Genomic DNA, 10575 nt, shown 5'->3' with positions numbered 1-10575 from the left:
GATATGTTCGAAAATAAAATCAAGAAACATCAAAAACTACTTCTCCAACCTTATTATTAGTTATCCCCTCACCCCTGCACTATGTGATGAGGTGTGTGTATACTAGGATGCGTGGACTGCACCACTATGTGATGTGGTGTGTGGTGCGTGTATACTAGGATGCGTGGACTGCACCACTATTTGATGTGGTGTGTGGTGTGTGTATACTGGGATGGGTGGACTGCACCACTATGTGATGTGGTGTGCGATGTGTGTATACTAGAATGAGTGGACTGCACCACTATGTGATGTGGTGTGCAGTGTGTGTGTGTACTAGGATGGGTGGACTGCACCACTATGTGATGTGGTGTGCGATGTGTGTATACTAGGATGAGTGGACTGCACCACTATGTGATGTGGTGTGCGGTGTGTGTGGGTACTAGGATGGGTGGACTGCAACTATGTGATGTGTTGTGGGGTGTGTAGTGTGTTAAGTGTGTGTTATATGTATGATGGGTGGGCTGCACCACTATGTGATGTGGTGTGTGGTGTGTGTATACTGTATACTAGGATGAGTGGACTGCACCGCTATGTGATGTGGTGTGGGATGGGGTGTGTAGTGTGTTAAGTGTGTATTATAGGTATGATGGGTGGACTGCACCACTATGTGATGTGATGTGTGTGTACTAGGATGGGTGGACTGCACCACTATGTGATGTGGTGTGTGGTGTGTGTATACTAGGATGAGTGGACTGCACCAATATGTGATGTGGTGTGTAGTGTGTAGTGTGTTAAGTGTGTATTATATGTATGATGGGTGGACTGCACCACTATGTGATGTGGTGTGTGGTGTGTACGTGTATACCTGGATGAGTGGACTGCACCACTATGTGATGTGGTGTGTGTATACTAGGATGGGTGGAATGCACCACTATGTGATGTGGTGTGTGTATACCTGGATGAGTGGACTGCACCACTATGTGATGTGGTGTGTGTATACTAGGATGGGTGGAATGCACCACTATGTGATGTGGTGTGTGTATACCTGGATGAGTGGACTGCACCACTATGTGATGTGGTGTGTGTATACTAGGATGGGTGGACTGCACCACTATGTGATGTGGTGTGTGTTGTGTAGTGTGTTAAGTGTATATATATGATGGGTGGGCTACACCAGAACTAAATGTACTTGATGTCAATCAAAATCAGTTTCTGATTGGATTTTAATGAAGGTACAATGCATCAGGCAGCCTCCACGAGACAACCTAAATGAAAATCCATTATTCAGTTTTCTGATTGAATTTATAAATATGAATATTGTTTAACAACATGTTCCCGTTGCGTGAGTAGATGAATAACTGAATTTAGAACTACTATACAGATTATGTAATTCATATTGGTATGAATATTGTAGATGGGGTGTTACTAAAGCAATTCAATTTAGAAATTAAACTTTAGGCCTTGAAATCAAGTCTTTAAAATAAAAAAGTTGAAAATATCTCACAAATTGAAAATGGCTAACATCACATTGAAAATATGTGGAAATTTTTAAAATGTCTGACATATTGAAGATGGTTACATTTTGAAAGTGGCTGATTTATTGAAAATGGGTTAAATATTAAAAATGGCTGACTTACTGAAAATGGCGGCCATACTGGAAATGCAGACAAACTGAAAATGGTGAACAAACTTACAAACCTGATATAAATTCACAAACCTGACAAACTCACAAACCTGACAAACTCACAAACCTGATATAAATTCACAAACCTGAAAAACTCAAAAATCTGATATAAATTCACAAACCTGACAAACTCACAAACTTGATATAAATTCACAAACCTGACAAACTCACAAACATAATATAAATTCAAAAACCTGCCAAACTCACAAATCTGATATAAATTCACAAACCTGACCTAATATAAATTCATAAACCTGACAAACTCACAAACCTGATAAAAATTCACAAAACTGATATAAATTCACAAACCTGACAAACTCACAAACCTGATATAAATTCACAAACCTGACAAAGTCACAAACCATAAATAAATTCACAAACCTGATATATATTCACAAACCTGAAAAACTCACAAACTTGATATAAATTCACAAACCTGACAAACTCACAAATCTGATATAAATTCACAAACCTGATATAAATTTACAAACCTGACTTGCGGAAAATTTCAGGCCTTCAATCTGAAAATGGCCTAGAAATTGAAAATATTTATTTGATCTATCAGGGGGGGGGGTGGAACATATTTAATTGTGGCAGATCGTAAATCATTTATTATAATTCCATCTCTGCCATTTTTCTTCAGATCCTTTTAAGGAAACCTCATGATATTTATTAGATCTTTTTAAATTGATATTACGGAGAGGACAATCCATCAATTCTTGTTCTGGAGGAAGACAAATGCATGATCTACCAGCACGATTTTATCAAACACATGAAGGGGGTAGAGAAGGTGGGTAGGGAGAAGAGATGGGGTGGGGGGGTTGGGGTAGAGGAAGAGAGGGGTTATATAGGGGACATGTAATGATTATCTTTTATATATTTTGTTTTATATTATTTGTTCATTTTATTTCTTCCGTTTTAGGTTGCCTTAAAATCTTATGTTCTAATTTTTATAAAATTTATTTATCAGCCAGGCGCGTATTTAGGATTTTAGCCAGAGGGGGGGGGGGCAAGATTAAGTATAAAAAGAATGTATCAATTGCACTAGATGTCCCCTATTTAGTTCTCTCTGACGTCCTGAGTAGTCCCCTGAACACAATCATTAGTCCTTAGTCCTCAATATCCCCCCCACTCTCCTCCTCTTATAACTTTGTCTCATATTGCTTCCCTTCTCCATGGGGTTGTAAGAAAACTCCCACATCCGAATAAGCAAACAGTACATCAAGTAGCTGGTTCAAAGAGTGGGTTGCAGGAAGGACTTACAGTATCTATATTAGACTATGATAAAAGTGTGTTTAGGCTTTTTAGCCTTCTTTACATAAAAAGTACTTCCAGTAGGTACAACCCCCTTAAATGGGGGGGGGATGTTGGCGATGAAATATTTTTCTCTACAATGTCGTTTTAATCTTCAAAATTAGACCAAATGATCGAAAATGGGCTTTGTCCCATTTACGAGGATATTAATTGCGTTTTCTCCCACTATTTTTTGTTGTACTTAAATGTGTTAACAGTGGGTTTAATTATGGGGGTCGTTGTTGAAACATTTTTCTCAAAAATGTCGTTTTAACCTTTAAAATGTACTCGAAATGTACTGGGTCCCTTTTCCTAAGATTTTCAACAAAATTCAAGCATCTTTTCATGTCATTTATTTTGTGAAACCATCTATCATTGAAAATGGGAAAAATATTCTATTCTGTTGTGTAAAACTTAAAAATAAAATAATAATCAAAATATTTTTGAAAATTGTTTTGAAAAGAGCAGATTTTCGAATATTACGCTTACTTTTAAAGGTTAAAACGGCTTTTACCTTCAAACAGCAATTTTTAACACAATAACTATATTTAGTATATACACACTTTTTTCAAAGACACTCTGTATTAAAACATAACTTTAACATATGCACAAGAATCCCTGGTGGACAGGGGTCTCCCTAAATACTGATTTCTTTGTTTCTCGATTTGGTTGATGCATCCGCGAACTTCTTTTAAAAAGTTAATTTGGAAACAGATTGTTGTTTTCTTCTCTGATGAAAATGTTTGAGAATTATACTTCTAATTAATTAGAAAGATTAGTTCAGACTTTTCCCTCATTTTATCTTCTAAACATATCTAATCATTTATATAGATCTAATCATTTATATAGATCTAATAATTTATATAGATTTAATCCTTTATATAGATTTAATCCTTTATATAGATCTAATCCTTTATACAGATCTAATCATTTATATAGATCTAATCCTTTATACAGATTTAATCCTTTTGACAGAGTTAATCCTTTATATGGAATTAATCCTTTATACAGATTTAATCCTTAAGACAGAGTCAATCATTTAGACAGAGTTAATCCTTTATATAGATTAAATCGCTTAGACAGAGTTGATCCTTTATATAGATTTAATCCTTAATAAAGATTTAATCCTTTCTACAGATTTAATTCTTTAGACAGATTTAATCCCTTATACAGATTTATTCCTTTAGACAGAGTTAACCCTTTATACAGATTTGATTCTTTAGACAGAGTTAATCCTTTATACAGATTTAATCCTTTAGACAGAGTTAATCCTTTATACAGATTTATTCCTTTAGACAGAGTTTATCCTTTATACAGATTTATTCCTTCAGACAGAGTTAATCCTTAATACAGATTTATTCCTTTAGACAAAGTTAATCTTTTATACAGAATTAATTCTTCACGTATATTAAATCCTTCATATTAGATTTATTCCTTCTATATATATTCTTTGCTTGTCTGGGTGTCTGTTTGTTGTCCCCAGGAAAGGTTTATAGAGGATAAAAATTTTAAAATTTTTGCCTCCAACAAAATTCTATTTGCATTAAATTTTGAAAATCCTAGAAATTTTTTTATGAAATCCGCAAATTTTTTGTTTGTTTTTGTTTTACAATGTATACATAGAAGCCTAATTACACATAATCCTTTATAAATATCTAATCCTACAGGCAGATGTAATCCTAAGAAGTATCTAATCCGTTAGACAGATTTAATCTTCATATTAAAGTAATCCTTTCGACAGATATTCCAAGCTGTAAACTCTAATGATAATTCTAATGTAAACTGAGCTGAAAACTTTAGAATGAAATATCCAATTGGAAGACAATGTTGCTTCTCTGGAGTTTAAATTCATGTGGAGAACAAGCAATATTTAAACTGGATATTAAGAAAAAGAGTGGTTTAAGCCTTAATCCTGATATCCACCATTCTAAAGTTTTCAGCTCTTTATAAAGTTAGAATTTCAAAACAAACTTGGCATCCAGGATGCGTTGAGTCTCTCTTTATTAAAATAATTTTTGTTTTTAAATGTTGTTTTAATCTATAATTGCGAAATCTCTGTCAATTGTCACTTTTGATTTTCTTCTTCCTCAAATTTTGGATATCCTTAATGGATTCCGACCAACAGGAGCTCTCTCATTGACTGCGCGCCCAAATTTCAAATTTTCTCGGCATCTGATTGGCTGTTTGGTTTATACAATCGACGCTCTTATTGGTTGCAGTTTAGAAATCACTTTCCCTGAAATTATAAGACTAAATTCATCTAAAGATTATTAAAAAGAGGAGATCAGGCATTGATCTCGATATCCATAATTCTAAAGTTTTCAGCTCTGGTAAGTTGGTGAATAAAGACAAATTACCGTTCTTAGAACCTGAGAGGTTCTTCAAAAAAATGGGACTGATCGGCTCAGCCCTTTCGACATTTATTTAATTAAAATTATCCCCAAAAAGGACACGATACCAAAAATGAGGAAAAATTAACAATTTTCCAGAAGTTAAAAAAAAAGTTTGAATTTTGTATTTAGGTTTTGAGTCTAATGGGTATTGAAGTTTTAAATTTGGTTGATTGTATAAATCGAATCTAACCCCAAACATCCGGGGGGGGGGGGGGGGGGAGGGAGGGAGTGACGGTGAAGAGGCGTGGGGAATGTTTAAAATAAATATTTGGTTGAACTTAACTGTAACTTATGAACCTTTAATCTTGTAATAATGTATAAACTTCCTCTGCAAAATATGGATTAAAATCAATTCATAATTTTAGGATTACAAATCTCACTATATTCAATATAACTGTAAATATGACTACAATAATGATAATAAATAAGCGGAGGAATTAAATAAGAAAATGTTCTGTAGTGAGAACCAGACAACTCTGGAATAGGAAGACGACTTTTAGACTCAAATTGTAAGGTTTAATAGACCAAAAAATAAAATGTGAGCAACAGGAATTTTGCATTGTAATCAGAGTCAGACCCGTTTCACTGATTGAGTGATTTAATAAGTAACAAATAAAGCTATTTGCTTTGTAACAACATCAAATACACTTAATTATTGCTTTAATGTCATTTTACTATTTGACAGTTTTCTAGTTCGATCACTTAACTGTTTTAAATATCTTTTTTTTAGCCTGATGTTCATTGTCGTAATTTTGACGCTTAAAATAAAATTCAAAAGTAGATTTTATATTTAAAACTTAGACAAGGAAAATCAATTGAATAATAAATAATGAGCATGTTTGAATTTCCGAAATTTCTGAGAGGATAGGTCTGTAAAGATCTAGGTCCCGAATATCCTCTAAATACTTGACTCTAACTCTAATACCAAGTCATTCCCGACTCTATCTCTAGCCAATCCTGGATTTCAGAGAGGATAGGTTCTGGTTTAGAAGGATTTCAGAAAGGATAGGTTCTGCTTTAGAAGGATTTCAGAGAGGATAGTTCTCTGGCTTAGAAGGATTTCAGAGAGGATGGGTCTCTGGTTTAGAAGGATTTCAGAGAGGATAGGTTCTAGTTTAGAAGGATTTCAGAGAGAAAAGGTTCTGGTTTAGAAGGATTTCAGAGAGGATAGGTTCTGGTTTAGATGGATTTCAGAGAGAAAAGGTTCTGGTTTAGAAGGATTTCAGAGAGGATAGGTTCTGGTTTAGAAGGATTTCAGAGAGGATAGGTTCTGGTTTAGAAGGATTTCAGAGAGGATAGGCCTCTGTTTTAGAGGGATTTCTGCACATTATTTTGGAGACTATTGTATATTTATATATTAACATAGTTCGAAACTATGCAAACTGAAATTTCCGGAACAAAATGTGGAAAAAGACGAGAATAGCTTCCTGGAAAGTTTGGGTAAAAATTTCCATCAGAATTTCGAGGATTCAAAATTTTTTTTATATAATATTAAGATTACTAGATATACTCTAATGTAAATATTGTAAATACGTAAATGTTGTAAATATGTAAATATTGACTAAATCAAATGTAAAATTTTGTTAGACCTCCCTGGGGTATTTACATATTCCTTCCTATAGCTAAGTATAGACTCAACCTACCGATTAAAACTACTAAATATTCACAAATATTTTGTAACTTCTGATAAGGGAAAAAAAGAAGTTGAATTGAATTTTTTTCATTATTAATTGTAATCCATATTAGGTTAGAATCAGTTTCAAGCGTGGGTATCCGATTTTGCCTGGAATTTCCCCCACCCCGCCAACCATAAAACCACCCTCACCACCCCTCTGACATCTCCTCTTATGTTTTTAGAATGGTCCTGTCTACGGCGAATCTATATATATACTTTGCTTGTCTGCCTGGGTGTTTGTTTGTCTGTTTGGGTGTCTGTTCGTTTTTATCCAATAAACGTCAAAACGGCTGAACCGATCGGGCCCAAATTTTTTGTAGGACCTCGCGTGACCCCAGGAAAGGTCTATGGATCCGAATTTTCAAAAATTTGCCTCTAACAAAATTCGATTTGTGAAAATTTTAAAAATCCACGAATTTTTTTGATAAAATCCGCGAAATTTTTGCTTGTTTTTGTTTTACAATATGTATGAAGAGACATGTTAACAATTTAAATAGAAGATTGGTGTGAAGCTCCCTAAAAGATTAGTTTGTTTAAATGTCTAATGTTCATTGAAGAAAGATCCTGTCTACGGCGTATTTGTCTAATTGTCTAATGTTCCATAAAATGTCCTGTCTACGTCGTCTTTGTCTAAATATATAATATTCAATTAACTTCTGTCTAACACGTATTTGTGTAAATGTATAATGTTCGATGAATGCTCCTGCCTACGGCGTATTGCTCTGATGAGCATGTTCACGTGATCTACCCTATACTCGCCACCGAGATGAAAAACCTTGAGATGGGGATTTTTTCCGAAATTTTTTTATAAATTTTCTTTAACAAAATATTAAAATAATGCAGATATTTCGTGATTTAAATGGTTATGAAAGTTTGCAAAATTTGTAATTTCAATGCACAAACTTTTTCTGAAAAAGTTGATATTCTATTTTTTTATTTCTGTAGCTTTCCACCGCTCTGCACAAAGGGTAAGTATAACAATACCCAATAATAATTGAAATATAACTCATCTTTATTATTTATAATTGTAGAGGTCGTTGGGGTCGCTAGACAGAGAATCATACAATCAAAATAATTAAGTTAGATCATTTCAAACTAAATTATGATTTAATTGCAATATTTTACTTCAACAAAAATGACATTTGTAATTATAGAAATTAATTTATTTTTAAAACACGACTTTACTCTTTATGATTGTTCTCGCTTCTTTTCGTTTTCCAAATCCTGGAAGACGATCAATTTTCAACAATACATACAAAGATAAAAAGGTACAGTTGTTAATCAAAAATTCATTTTTACTCTATATCTTCGCAACTTGATGTCGTAGACCTAAAATATTTTAAATTTTGTTAGGTCAAATAGTCTAGCTGGGTTTGAAAGTTCAACAGTTTACACGATCTGGGACCAAATTTAATAAATTGAAGATGTCGCTGAACTACCAATCTCCGGTTCAAATTCGAAATTACCCATTCAAATCTTTGATTTAGAATCGGTGATTCATAATTTCAACTGGCGTGCGCGGTATGTAGTTCAGCAACCTCTCTCCAATTCATTCAACGTTCCTAGTTGCAAAAATATAGGAATTAGAAATGTTCTTTTTAATTAGTTCTGTGGTGTACAGAAGTGAAACGGAATAAATGAAGCTCTAGAATGTATCCGGGTGAAAAATGAGGTTAGAGTTATGAAGGAAATATATATATTAACTAATATAGAAACATATAATTGCATTTTTTCATCATTAAAATAGATTAGATTTGGTTCATTTATGGATAATGGTGTGGAGTGTTAAATATTAAGGAATTAAGAGGATAGGATGAGAAATAAGGATGAAAAAGGGGGGAGGGGGAGAAAAGATAAATAAATAACATGAAAAGGGGGATAAAAAGGGATGGCGAAATAAGTGGGCATCTAAGTAGGGGGGGGGGGGGGGGGTTTTTTTTAGGGAATGGAACAGAAGTTAAATTAAAGATAATACAAACTCCAAAGTTTAATTTGAAACTAAAGCTAGACATTTAGCAATCATTTAATAGTAAAATTGAAAATCCAAATTATTATCCTCCCGCGGTTCCGCCATTTTCAACACAAACTGGTCTAAAACTGTGTTAAAACAGGTTTAGAACTGGTTTAGAGTTGAATTCGAATTATAGTTTAGAACTGGTTTAGAACTGGTTCAGAATTGTTTCAGAACTGGTTTAGAAGTGGTTTAGAACTGGTTTAGAACTGGTATAGAACTGGTTTAGAACTGGTTTAAAACTGGTTTAGAACTAGTTTAGAACGGGTTTAGAACTGGTTTAGAACTGGTTCAGAACTGGTTCAGATCTGGTTTAAAACTGGTTTAGAAGTGGTTTAGAACTGTTTAAAAGCTGATCTGAAACCCGGCAGTAAATTACTGTTAAAAAGCCTAAAGAAGTTGCGGGAAATAAATTCACAACTTTGCTTTGTTTTAGACAGATTTAGTTCTCTAACTTGTTCTAATTGTATTTTCAGATTTTAGATAAAGATTATTTTTCTAAAGTAACATTTATTTCTTTTTAAAAAAATTAAATAATATCAGACTTGTGTTAAAATTATGTTCTTTAAATAATTGTAATAAATTGACTAAAAAAGGGCTATGTCCGATTCACAATGCATCGATAAAAATGAATTTTCATAGAGAAAAATTCAGATATTTCAGTCATTTATGATCAAACAAAGTTTTGAAGTGCACCGCTGTTAATCGGATATGTCACTCTATAAATAGAGGATAACTTGAAATTACGCCTTTAACAGTCTCATAATTAAAAGTTAGTTTAATTTTAAAGAATAAACAATAACCGTGAAAATATTGCTTGGATTTTAAAACGGTTTAATTTGGGACATTCAAGTCTAGCTGTGTACCTGTCTGTATTTGCGTCAATTTATCAATTTATCTATCAATCTATCTATCTATCTATCTATCTATCTATCTATTTATCTAAGAGTTTAGTCCGTGTTTAAAACAATTATCCCTGTATTCTAAGATTGCATGTATCAATATATTCTCTAATATTATCCTTATATATTCTCTTTCAGGTTCAAGCCTTAACTCAAGGGTGTTACTATTAGGGATAGATGTATAGATGTGTAGCTAGGGAGTAGTTTGGATAGATTTTTAGTTGGGGAGTAGTTTGGATAGATCTTTAGATGGGGAGTTGGAGGGATATATCTTCAGCTTGAGATTAGGAGGGATAGATCTTTAATTTGGGAGTATTAGGGATATATCTTTATTTTGGGAGTAGGAGGGATAGATCTTTAATTTGGGAGTGGGAGGGATAGATCTTTAATTTGGGAGTAGGAGGGATAAATCTTTAATTGGGTAGTAGGAGGGATATATCTTTAGTTGGGGAGTATGAGGGATATATATTCAATTGGGGAGTGGGAGGGATAGATCTTCAGTTGAGGAGTAGGAGGGATAGATCTTTAGTTGGGAAGTAGGAGGGATAGATCTTCAGTTGGGGAGTAGGAGGGATATATCTTCAGTTGGGGAGTAGGACGGATATATCTTCAGTTGGGGAGTAGGAGGGATATATCTT

Source organism: Eurytemora carolleeae, unplaced genomic scaffold (assembly GCF_000591075.1).
Source record: "Eurytemora carolleeae unplaced genomic scaffold, Eaff_2.0 scaffold524, whole genome shotgun sequence".
NCBI lineage: Eukaryota > Metazoa > Arthropoda > Copepoda > Calanoida > Temoridae > Eurytemora > Eurytemora carolleeae.
This window is presented reverse-complemented; position numbering follows the sequence as displayed.